We start from the raw sequence: 12,867 nt of genomic DNA, 5'->3' as shown, positions 1-12,867 counted from the left end.
CCTGTTCTTACTCGGATGGTCTTTTATATCCTGGAGTGAGGATCATATTCCGCTCTGAGACAGACACACATTAGTGTTTGTCTCAGCTCAAAACCAGCAGCCTGCTGCCCAGGGTCCCCAGAGCGCCAGGGCTAGTTCTTGCTTCTACCCGCAGGTGTGCCGGGGACAGGACTTTCTGTTATTCCTGGTAAAGACTAAACGCTGACTGCTGAGTTCAGCTGCTCAGAGGAGGGGCTCTGGCCATGCTCCCCTAACCTTGCGCTAGGAGATTGGAGAGGGTTTCAGAGCAACCCTGGACGGCACCTAGGACAGGGAGGGTTTCACCACATGCCCTCCTCCCCCAGCTCAGTGTTCCATCAGGCAATAGCTAGGCGTGGAAGCACAGACCACTGCTCTTTACACCACTTCTGGGACAGCCCCAGTGTCAGTGGACCATCCAACACACAGGTGTTGGCCCCGACTCTATGCCAGGCCCTGTGGCAGGTTCTGGGTGAGAAATGGAGAGATGTCAGTTCTGCACTCACAGGGGCCCCAGAACCGTGCTGTGGAGGTTTAAGTAACTGCCATTCTTCCCACATGCCCTGAGACCCTCAAGGGCAGAGGCCAGGCTGTGATCTTAGTCCCTGACACAGCATCTGGCACAGTGAGGAAGCCACTCAGGCACCCAGTAATGAGGAATGCGGGGAGAAGGGAGCAGGAGACAGAACCGAGGCTGAGGCCACCTGTGCACAGGGCGTTCACATCACCCCCTGGAAGGACCACGCCCCCAGGTGCTTCTGCCTTACAGAAGTTTAGCAGGCAGGATCGGGCAGGTTTAGGTAACTGAATTCACATTCACTCCCTGCAAGGCCCGGAGCTCCTGTAAACGCGCCCTCGGCTCACCCACACATGGCCTGCTCCTTTCTGTAATGAGCCATAGCAGTGTGGTGGCAGGGACAGGAGCACAGAGTGGACAGCCATCTTCTGGGCCCTTCATAACAATAGTCACTGGTGGTCATACACCCAGACGGTGGTGCAGAGCTGGGGTACAACGAGCCAGCCAGAGGGCTTGGGGAAAACTGGCTTAATTAATCCAAATGGGCAAGGCAGGAAGGGTGGAGGAACAGAAGAGGTGGGTGCCCAAAGACCCAGGGAGTGGGGGACACAGGGGACGAATGGCAACACCTTCACACATCTATTAAGAGTCTGTGCTTGGGACATGGGTTCAGAAATTGGTGGGGTCACCTTTCCACTGGTCTCATCTCAACTCAGGAAGAGAAAATGCCAGGAAGACACTGTCTTTGAATCACAGGAAAGGTGCACCGAGGCCACAAGAAGGAGACAGGAGGAAGGGGATCCCGAGCAAAGAAGAATGAGAACCCAGAACCTGTTTCTGGGGTGATGCTGAGCTGGTGGAGAGCCAGGCCTTCCCCTGCACCCTGCTGACCTGAGCACGAGGCTGTGAGTTTTCTCTATGGGGAAGCAGATTCTGTTGACAGTGCTGGTGATACACTGGGTCACAGAGTGCCCCAGACACCACCTGCACCTCTGGGCGATCATGGAGTGTGGAGATGCTCCCTTTGGAAGGGACTGTGGGCTTAACTTTCCACAGAAATCACATGGTTGTCCTGGGTGTGTAAGCCACACGAGCTGCCAATCACTTTGGCTGGCTTCCTCAGGCACATGTGGTGAGATCATCCAGCCTCTTATGGTTGGAAGGACCCATGTGACAGTTCTGGTCCCGGAGCCCTGGCAGGAAGTGGCATGCCACCCGATTTTAGCACCTAGAATCACCTGTGTAAAGCCCTCCAGAGCGCCGGTGCTCTCTGCCAGGCTGTGCAGTGGGAGGTGTAGAGCAGCCGTGGACATGTGGCCAGGGGGAGAGAATTTCTCCTGTCCTTGGAGGTTAGGGTTTGTGAAATTATGTTAAGTTTTGGTCTCCATAAGCAATCAATAACTAGTTCCCCGAAGACTGGCATGAGTGATGGCAGTCTGTGATTTCCTCAGTGAGAAGACGATCCTGTTCATCCTCCTAAATCCAGGCAGACATGTCACCAGCCCAGATGCAATCGAAGTCCATAAAGAGACATGGGGATCCAAAGAGCGTTTATGATCCAGCCCTAGCCCACTTGCCATAGAGCAGGTCTCCATGAAACAAGCCATTGGTACAAATGAACAGCCTGGGCTCCGTGGGCTCTGCCCCTCCTCAGCTGAATGAAAACAGGGGACTCAGGGTCTTTATTCCAGGCCCCCACTGACAGGCCATTCACCCTGGAGACAGGGAGGTCTGGCACAAACCCATAGAACTCTGGGACATTCTGGCTCCGGAGCAGGCAGCTGCAGGGTGGGGAGTGGGGTGGGGAGGTGGTTTGTGCCCCTCAAATGATGCCCTGCCCACCACCTGGACAGTAGCCTTCCCTCCTCATCCAAAAGACAGACATGAGTTTGTGAGTGGAAAACCAAGACGGAGAAATGGTGATGACCTCACGAGTTGCAGGCTTACTGGAATTAGAGCCATTCACAGCAGTGTCCAGGGCCGTGGCCCATGTTTGGGAATCGAAACACATCAGATGTGTTCGTAGCCTATCGATCACGTCAATATGGAAACAGCAAGCAAATCCTCTCAGGGCTGTTCAGCCTTCCACTTAAGAGAATCGCAAGTTAAGCAACACTGAGAGCTACAGGAACCAGCACGGCTGCAAAACTGTTCCAGGCCAAGGGATTTGAACGGGCCAGGTTTCTAGTAGCTCCCCCGAAAGAGTCTTGTAAGCAAGACACATGGGCTAAAGATCAAGATCAGCTGATAAATATTTAATTGATGGCTGATAAAAATAAAGTGAACTTGAATTTATATGATTTGGGGAAGGCAGGCACCACAGATTTATAACCCTGAAAATAACATAAACTTAGCATCGAAGAAAACTTTTAATCACCGAAAATGTGAGCAAGAAGACGGAGGTTTCTGACACTTGATTATGCAAGATTTTCCTTTAAAAAGCTCTGTGTTTTTATAACACCTTTTTTCCAAGTCATTTGTGGTTTTATCAGCCTTGTCACTCAGAAAGTGGCACATTCATGGATCTCAGTGTTTAAGGGGAAGCTTTTGAAATTTTAAAAACATAAACATGAACTCAAAGGTTTTGTGACTGAGCCGTAATTTAGTACATCCTGTGCCTCCCCATATGTCAAGGCAAAATGTCCCTTTCCAACCTTTTAACCCCAAATCCTCCTGTGAGGGTCCACGTCTTTTTAAGAAGTTATTATAAACCCAAGGACCATAACGTCATCTTTAGCTTAGACTATTTTTAAAATAGTGGTAAGTTTTTGGTTTGCAAATGAATGGTGGAGGCTGCCCATGCTGTTCTGGCCTCTGCTGGACGGTGTCAGTGTACATGCTCAGGCAATCCTGAAGTGTCAGGGACACTGTAGGATGGCGCTCTCGCGGCACGCTGACAGCCGCCAGGGCAGTTTGTATACCTTAAAGAGAAAAAAGTGTCATGGAGCCTCCAGCCCCCCACGGAAAGTCTAGGCTCCTGGGCTCCTGGGGTGAATGAGACTCAGCAAGCCTGAGGAAACCGGGCTTCCACCTAGGGGGAGGGGAGTGACCGCCACTGCTGCTGCCCACTGGTGGCCCAGGAGAGGAGCAGTCGGGAGTAACGTTTGCATTTCAGGGACAACATTACAGTCACTGGGTAGGCACAAGGGCTGAGTGTTGGGTTGTCAGGGATTTAGATCTGGAGTGTCAGGACACGTCCCCAGGTCCTCTAATGTAAATCACCACTTCAAGACCGAGGCCTTCGAACCTGACTCCCCGCGGGTGCCCTGGTTCCATTCACTCCACCATCACGCAAGCACAGGGCGCTGCCACCTTGGACCTCTCTCTTGGTCATCTTAATGTGAAACTCAGGGGTGTAGGAAAAGTCCCTCTCCTTTATTTCCTTTAGAGCAAACAGAACTTGAATCCAGCGCTCTGTTCTAACAGGCTGGCAGGAAGTAACTTCATCTCCGTGAGGGCATCCGTGCCAGGCCTGCTCAGAGGTCCTGTGGTCTGTGCAGAGACAGCACACCGGGGAGGAGGCTTCTGGTCACCTGCCACAGGCTGCAGGAGTGTGTCAGCCCTGCTGCTTCTGTGCCAGCCTGACACCCAGAACGCTTTGGAAGGCTGGTCCCAAACTCTGTCACCACCCAGCTTCCCCGGGTGCCTGCCACATGCTAGGATTCTGTCTCGGAGCAGCACACAGATCCCTGGGGCCAGCCCCTCCCCCTCTCTTCCCAGGATGTTCCTCTGGTGGCTTCCAAAGGGTCTCCCCCTCTGCTTCCCACTCGTGCACCCCTAACTTAAGGTGCGAAGGTCTGTTCCAGGACAAGGTAGGAGGGTCAACGAGCAGGGAGCCCCTCACACTGGGAAGCCCTGTGTGACCCAGGCCGTCACGTCAGGGTACCGCCCCAGCTGTGAGTTCCTTCAGACAGACATCCCCGTCCAAAGTCCTGGGCTCCGGGACTCCCTCTCCCTCCTCAGCCTCTCGTGCAGACCGTTAAGTAGAGATCCTCAACCAGAACCGGCGTTCTGCAAGGTTCTCCTTTCGCATGACTTATTAGAATGAGGACGTGATTGCTGGGCAGGGTAGAGAAGGCCCATTTGTTGTACTTTTCTGCCTTCCTGTGGTTTTTGGCTTCGCGGTCAGGGACTGAAGACAGGAGCCCAAAATAAATAAATAAATAAAAGGTGGTCAGCGTGGCAGCACTTTAACAGAGGTGTGGTGGTCCTTGAGGCCCGGCTCTTTCAGATCTGGTCAACGACTTCTCTGCTTCCTGACAAATGGAGGAAATTGAGCTCTAGGTAGTAATTGCAGGATGTTGTCTATATAAAGGTTTCACCTTCAAGTTAGCAACGACCTTGAACAGAAATTCCACCTTCCTCCAGCACTAAGTGTGGTGGAGACTACGGATCTGGCCCTGGGTTTGTTTGAACCTCTGTACTTTCTGATGCACTGGGTGGGGCTGGTGAATGGGAATGGACCCCTCCAGGACAGGAAAGGGTCTGGCCTGTGACTTGGGGCCACACATTCCCCTTGGCTCTGACGGCAAGCCTCAGGGTGCGCACTCCTTACCTCCTGAGTAACTCTTCTCCCTGTCAAACAGCTAAGGTGATACTCCGTCCTGACTGTGGGGTGTGCCAGCATGTTCTGCCCTTCCGCTCAGTTCACTTGGTGGGGCAGAGTTCTGGGATGGAATCTGGTCCCTGTTTCTGGAAGGCTGATCACTTCATCCTAGTACATGGACACAGAATCCATGCTGACCCGGCTAGGGACCCTGCATGTGCACCTGCTGGTCAGACGGTAGTTGAGGCAAAGAACTGTGGTGAGTTCAGTGGATCTATCTTCCTGTAGGGAAAGTCAGCCTCAGCTGTCAGTCAACCGTCCACCCACCAGTGAACGGCTGGTGGGTTACTTCCCGGTTGCTATGACGAATGGCCACAGTTCAGTTGATGAAGACAGTGCCCACTTGCCGTGGTGCTGTGGATGGCTTGTCCAGAGTCTGAGGAGGGCAGCGTGTGAGCAGGGCTGTACTTCCGCTCACCACTTATCTGGTGGCAGGGTCCAGAACCTTCTCAGGCCTCTCCTTCCTTCACTGAGGTATCCTCTACTTCAGGGTACAAGACCTCCTCTTTGCCCTTAAGGTTTCTATAATTATGGGTCCACCATATAATTCAAGATTATTTTCTAGCTTTGACTCCATCTCCTTGGGGACATTCCTACTCATGGGCATAACACTGAGGACAAAGAGCCCAGGAGCCAAAACTCTGCCTGTGACAATGGGTCACTGAAGTCACTTTGTGTGATGGGATATATTAAGTGCTAAGAATAATTCAGCCGTGAGGCATGGTAGCTGGGAAATGACTCCATGCTATGTAATATTAAAAACAAATAGCAATTAAATTAATGAGGTTTTGCCCTATTGAACATCAATTCATCCAAGAGTCTTTCTACAGGCAAGGGAATGACCCAGACATGGTGTTCAGTTAAAATTTCAGAAACTGGGAGCCAGAAGAATCCTCCAAACCTTTCATGAATAATTCATTTCCAGAGTTGTTTTGCCAACAGGAAGTGCAGCGATGTCACTATGAGAACAAAGCACTCCTTAGCCACCGATGTCAACCCCCTCGCTCCCCAGCCCCGTGGCTGTGCTGCCCCAGGCGCCGTCCTGGCTCAGTCACCAACTTCAAACCCACTGAATCGACCACGAAGCAGTGGGTTGACAACTCTGGAGGAGAGGGGAGGAGAGGGGAGGAAGAACAAGAGAAACGGGAGAAGAACTTAGGAGAAGGCGGGGTGGGAGGCTGGGAGGACGGAACCTGAGCAGTGGGAAGGGAACAAAGCCTTCGTACAGGGACCCAGGGTCTCCAGTGAGACAGGCAGAAATAAGTGGCTTCATCTTGGGAATACTGATCCCCCTGCAAAGAGCCAGGCTTGCAGAGTAAAGAAACGGTGCTCAGAAAAAGATTCTAATAATACAAAAGATGTGCAAGCCGGCCGTGGGCGGGCAGCTCGCTCCCAGGACAGCAGGCCTGGGCCTCCCAGGTTCATAACCAGAGGCAAGGGGCTGCTTCTCGGCAGGTGGACCTCCCAAGCACTACCTCCCCACTCTGTTATAAGCCTGCCAGAGCCACAGGCCTGCTTCTCCAGGACAGAGACCAGCCGCGCCTGTCGACTGGATGCCTGGAAGTAGGCAAGATGGCGCAGCTTACCCTACCTGTCCTTTAGCACAATTAAAATGAGATGAGCCGCGCACTGTGAGCCACCAGTGTGTTTACTTCTCCCGGCCACCTCCCGGGTTCTCACCACTCCTGGTGTGGGGGAAACGGAACCTCGGGAAAGTAGGGAACCCGTCCAGAGCCACCACCTCGTTTGGCATCCATCCAAAACAATGTGATTAAAGGCCTGGTCACACGGCTTCACCCTCCTCTCACCCAGAGAACATGGAAACAGACAGGAAACCAGGGCAGACTTAAGTGGCTAGAAGGACTGCCGCCGGGCCCTGGTGGGAAACCAGACACCTGAGACAACCAGCCGAGATCCCTAGGAAAGCAGCCCAGAGGGCCATCGTGGAAAGCGTCAGGACTAGATGTGCACGGGTCCACAGCACACCTGTTTACAGACATGTGGGCAGCAGAGCCCTGACCTCTGCTGCCACCCGTCCTGGATGGCCAACAGCTCACTCCCGCTTCCTGGGCGAGCCCAGGGGCAGGTGGAGCCAGAGTTCAGTGGCACGGGAATGCTCTCCTGGCTCCCGCCGGTAACAGTGCACAACTGCAAAGATGAACCGTGGAACTCGAGAGAGGTCAGTTCTTTGCTCAGAGTCAGCTTGTCTGTGGCAAAAGAAAAAGAGGCCGGCAGGGCGTGGAAAGCAGAGGGCCAGGAGGATGGACCAGGGGAGAGACAGGCAGAGAGCCGGGCAGAGCTCAGGAGGGGCCGAGGGTATACCAGCCTGAGACCGGGGCCTTCTGGGAGGGGTGACCAACAGCAGCCTGCGGCTCACTAGCCTCAGCTCCTCGGGAGCCAGCGCATGCCCCAAACTGCTACCTTGATTTTGCTTCTCACAGGAGAACTCAGAATAGAGTCCCTGTCCACATACTTTCTTCAGAATTTCCTAACTCTCCATTCAGTGATGGCGATTTCCATCCCGTCCACCCCAGCATGCACGGAAACTACTTGAGCTCACAAATACTTGTACCGTTACTGTTATTGGGATAAAACAACCGGGACTTCAATTAGGCCAGGAAACAAAATCTATTTGACAAAAATTCCCCCAAAAGAAATGAAGGTAGTCACAGTCTGAGATCCCCTTTAACATATCCCACCCGGAAATTCAATCACTCCTCATGTGGATTTCAAATGTAAAATGGTCTGCTCTTGCTGTAAGTTCCTTTTATAAGTTCAGATGTTTAACAAACAAAATAGATTTCTTGGTGAGGATACCCTGTAGATGGCGTTTTCCATTAAAGCCTCCAACCACAGCAGCAGGACCTGGGAGGAGCCCGCCCCTCGCTATTCCCTAGGCCGGGTCCAGGACCTCTTCCAGCCGAGAGCTCCCTGACGGCTGGGGTCCTACTGTCCTGAGCAGCTGTAGAGTGGGTAGCAGCACATGGGCTGCAGCAGGAAGAACACCCTCCCTGGTCCCTTCCCTTCCCCACCCTCAGTGGCTGCTCACTGGCAGTGCCAGTCATCTGCCATCTCACGCCTCAAAAACGCCACCCCTCCTTGATCTTTCCTGTTCATATTCACTTGCTCTTTTCCTCCTGGCAGAAGATGAACTCCGTGACCAGGCAGCGGTGCGGCTTCAGGAGCACACACGTGTCCTACCCGGATGCTTAAAAGGTTCTGGCTCAGGGAGGGAGCTCTGTGACAGTGGCGATTGCTCTTGTCCTGTTCATGAGAAATGCATTTCCCGCGCCTCCGGCCAGTGCCATTAACCCTTCACGTTGCCAATCCTGAGGTCACAGGGAACCTGGGTTCAGTTAGATACAGTGAGAAGAGACTCCTCACAGACGCTTGTGTCAATCAGCTCTGCAAGAAGGTCCCTGCCCACCTGCCGTGTGCTGGTGACATATCTGCCTGCTACCCTCTCTGCCTCCCTGTGCTTTGAGAGACCCAGTGCCACTGCCCCTGCACAGAAGGCAGAGGTGGCCTATGGCCAGAACTGTGGCCAGAACTGAATCTAGTGCCACCTCTTTGCCTTGTGTCCACCTGCACTTTCCAGGAGGCCGGGCCAGCAGGCTCCATGGGGTGATCAAGTGTTGATGTGTCTGTCTGCCTCCACATCCCTGGATTAGTCTGGCCGGCCTGGAGGAAACAGCTCGTTTGCTGTATTGATCTGAGCCTCTGCCTGGACAGGAATAATGAGGCCTTCCGGGCTCCTCTCTTCCTCTGCCGGGGCTTCAGGGTCTCAGTCCTGGGCCCTGACCATTCTGGTGGATACTGAGACCTCTGGAGTGGGGGTGTTTTAATTAGAGCGGCTGCTCCTCGCTTGGCGGCTGGTCTCCCTGGGTTCCCTTCAGCCACTGCCTGCCCCCCAGCACCTGCTTCTCTCCTGATGTGACAGAAAGAAACAGATTTGCTCACTGAGGGAGCTCCCAGTGAGGCTGGTGTGGCCTGGCAAACAGCTCAGGAGGAAAGGTGCCCGGCAGGTGCGAGAGGCCACTCTGTCCCTGTGAGGCACAGCAGCACTTGCCCCAGGTGGATCTGCACTGCACCTCGACCCAAGGCGGCTGTGGGCGTGGCTGTGAGCATCTAGCTACAGACCTCCCAAATCCCAGACGCTTATCCCCAGGTGGGTTCCAGCTTACTCCTCTAACAGTAAGAATGATAACGATCTTACAGGCATTGTGCGGGGATCAAAGAAATCGTTTATGGAGAGCAGTTTACAGGGTTTAACAAATGACAGAGTCACCCCATTAACTGAGACTTAACTAAAATTAACAAAGTCACTAAATTAATGGAAAATCTAGGCTCTTCTTGCCAAGTCCACGTGCAGCTAATGCTATGGGACCTGCACAGGGGCTCAGAAACCCCTTGAAAACAGCCACCAAGCCCTTGCAGGCCACAGGTCCTTGGAGTCTCCTACATGACTGGACTGAGTAGACTGCAATTGGAAAAGAGACCCCCTGGGAAGCACCAGGCATGAGGAGGTGGTGCGAGCACCCCGACAAGGGTGCCCTTTGGAGCTGTCAGATGCTTATGCAAAGAGTGTAGCTCCTGACTTTCAAGGTCTGGCTTAGAATCGGAAAGCATATTCAAGCAATCATTTGCCTAGGGCAAAACACACTGCCTCAGCAAACAAGCTGTGTTCAGAAAGGGAGCCGGGACTTAACGTATTCTGAACACAGCTTTGCTCAAGACCAGGACACTTATAGCTCTGCAGTTATGCAGAAACTTGGCATTAAACGGAGTAGCTTCCCAGAAAACACCACTGCTAAGCCAGTCGCTAGATTTCTGTGCCGCTCAGCCCCAAGTCTGGGAGGGCTTCTTTGGGACAGTTGTCATTTACCTGCCCAGCCTCTCCTCAGTGACTATATGGAATATTTGCATCATATACACTCCTGTCCCTTTGAACCACCGTGTGGCACACCTAGCTGTGGGCAAGAGGGTGGCCTCGGGGCCGGTGGTTTACCTGAAGACGTTTCCAAGTGTAGGCAGACTTGGGGTGCATGGGCCGGGACACTCCTCCCCCTAATCTGCAAAGGACCTATAAACTCTTGGACAAAAAAGGGCTTCTCTTTTACATCTAGGAGCCACACGCCTGGAACAGGCTGGAGCTTTGCTGCTCTGGAAGACAAGCAGGTGAGTCCCTTACTTTCAATTATTTGATAAAGAGGTTTGCATCTTATACAAATTTGGGGACTGTGTGCAGTTGGGCTGCTGGCCCCATGGGAGTGGGTCCTGGGTAACACTGCAGGCTCTTGCAGGAAGTGACCTTCTTCTAGGACCCCCACCTTCTTCCCTTTAGGTCACTGGGTTGGAACCTGAGGCACAATAGCCTGGTGGTGCCCAGGTCAGGGGTTGGGAGGGAGACAGACCCTCAGATGGTTGGTGGCAGGGGAAGAAGTGTCTTTGAGGATAAATGGCAGGTCATCCCCCTTCCAGGAGACCAGAAACCATTTTACCATCTTTAGTGACCAGAGTTCAGTGTGCAAGAGTTGACCCACAGAAAGAACCGAGCAGCTGACGGGCCAGGCAGACGCGCGAAGGGCAAGGCATGAAGAGAAAAGTCAGAGAGGCGAGGCGTGGGGGGTGGACGCTAGCCATTGTTGAGATCCGCACCCAAGCTGCCAGGAGGGAAGCACAGGGACAGCTGGGACACCTCCCACACGGCCCTCGTCAGACTGTGAGTCTAGAAGATCAAGCATCGCTGGGACCTGGGACGGTGGCAGCCGAGGACGTAGGGCTCCATATTTGTTTGCTTACTGGGCAAATAGATCAATCAGTTCACAAGAAGGAAGGTGTGAAAGAAAGAGCATGATACCCGGGGTCTTCATCAGCGAGAATAGCTCTTCAGGGGCCAGCTCAGAGCCTAGGACTTCTGGACCCCGGCCCTCAGGCAGCCCGGCCCTGGAGTCTCCTGCAGAACTGAATGTCTAGGCTCTGATGCCCTCTTGCATGTAAACACCTTTGTCCTCTAGTGGGGGGACCGTGCCAAGACTGGGAACAAGTGGCAGATTCCCAACTTCACAGTCGTGATCCTAAGAGATCCCTACAGCCAGGATGAGAGGCTCCCAGTTTTCGTGGCAGCCTGTTGAGTTTGACAAGCAGAGTGGGGCTGGGGCCTCGTAGCTCAGGAGTAGCAGCTGGTCCACATTCTCCGTAACTATTCAGATGGCCCAGGCCTGGTGGCAGAACTCCCTGCCATGGGCCATCTCTGCTTGTTTCCCTTCCTGTCCTGGATCCTGAGATCCCCCTCTCGGCTCCTAAGTTCCAATTCCACTTCTTGGCTCCCACCTAGTTACTGACCAATCCTCGGACAGGGGACCCGGACCTGTCCTGTGGTGAGAGCCCGGTGGTCCCTCCACAGTGAGTCTTCTCACAGCCCTCCCTCCAAGCCCAGGGAGCTCCACAGGGCTCCCTCGGCATCTAGCAGGGACTCTGCACAGAGTGGCTGCTTTGTGAAGCTCCTTTGATTGACAAATATAAAACCTGGACTGAAAGGAAGTGTCAATCTGGAGTTTAACATGCTCTAGACTTGAAGTGTGATTAAAAGGGGGAAGAAACACTGCACCAGTTAGGAAATAAAGCTCCTTTAAAATATTGCCAGTCATGATCCTAAGAGATCCCTACACCCAAGATGAGAGGCTCTCAGCTGTAAGTGGCACCCTGTTGAGGTTGACAAGCCAGAGCTGGAGCTGTGGAGTAGTAGCTCCTTCAAAATATTGCCAGGTGCCAGGAGGAGGTCCAGCGTGGCCTGAGCACAGATGCTGGGGCTGGGGTGTGATGAGGAGCTTTGGGGCAGTTCTACTGGGAAGTCCAGGTGCAGGGTCTCAGCAGCATCACCGGCAGCCTTTGGAGGGTGAAGGGCCTGAGCTGGAGCCAAGCGAGACCCTTTCCTCTGAGGACAGCTGGAAAGAAGAAGGAGGCCCTAGTCCACAGGGTCCAGCAGGGCCAGAGGAGGCAGGAAGAAGAGGCCAAGCCCTGCCTGCCCACCAACTCCTGTTCCCTACCTGTACCCCCACAGCACCTCTGAAGTCCACAGGCCTTCTGGCCTCTGCTGTTCTCAGACAGAGGACCTCCCCAACCCCTGCCTGCCACTCCCATTGGAAGGTGATTCGTGATACTGAATCAGGGAAGGTCGTTACCATACCACCGCAGCGGGCTCCACCCGGGCAATCGGGATGCTTAGGATGTATGTGTCAAGTCAATGCAAACAAATCTTATGAATTAGGTTTGGGGATTTCAAGTGCAAAAATATTTCGGAATAGATGTGCATCTCTAACACGTAATTATGGGCTATCTGGTTAGGCCAATGCTCAAAACCGAACATGCCAAAGGATAACTTTACATTGAAAACAAGCAATGGTAAAATCAGAAGTGATTGCAACTGGCCAGCTTGATGTCAGAGGTCAGGTGCAGACTCTGCTACTGCCTGGGGAAGCTCTGCACCTGGCCAGGGAGGTGGGAGGTGGACTTGGTGATCAGAGGGGACCCTGTGGCAGCCACCAGCATACACATTTTGGTTTATATATTCAAGAGTTAAATAACTCCCTCAGCTACGCCTTAGATGAAAATTGTGTTGTGGAACTGCAGGCATCTATTTCCCAAGAACCCGGGAGCTGAGCTTCATCCTTGGATTCACTGGCTGCCCACTGACAAGACACTCCAGCCCACAAGCCAGTGGGGT

At 53.3% G+C, this 12,867-nt stretch overlaps 1 protein-coding gene across 2 annotated transcripts in view; it reads right to left on the bottom strand.

Annotated features, from left to right (window-relative positions):
* The window catches only part of Dpp6 (dipeptidyl peptidase like 6), a 734,784-nt gene that overhangs the window by 499,851 nt on the left and 222,066 nt on the right, over positions 1–12,867 (bottom strand). The window lies entirely within an intron of this gene.

Source organism: Marmota monax, unplaced genomic scaffold, assembly GCF_021218885.2.
Source record: "Marmota monax isolate L192 unplaced genomic scaffold, Marmota_monax_Labrador192_F-V1.1 WCK01_AAM20220418_F8-fsc00226, whole genome shotgun sequence".
Taxonomy (NCBI): domain Eukaryota; kingdom Metazoa; phylum Chordata; class Mammalia; order Rodentia; family Sciuridae; genus Marmota; species Marmota monax.
This window is presented reverse-complemented; position numbering and strand designations above follow the sequence as displayed.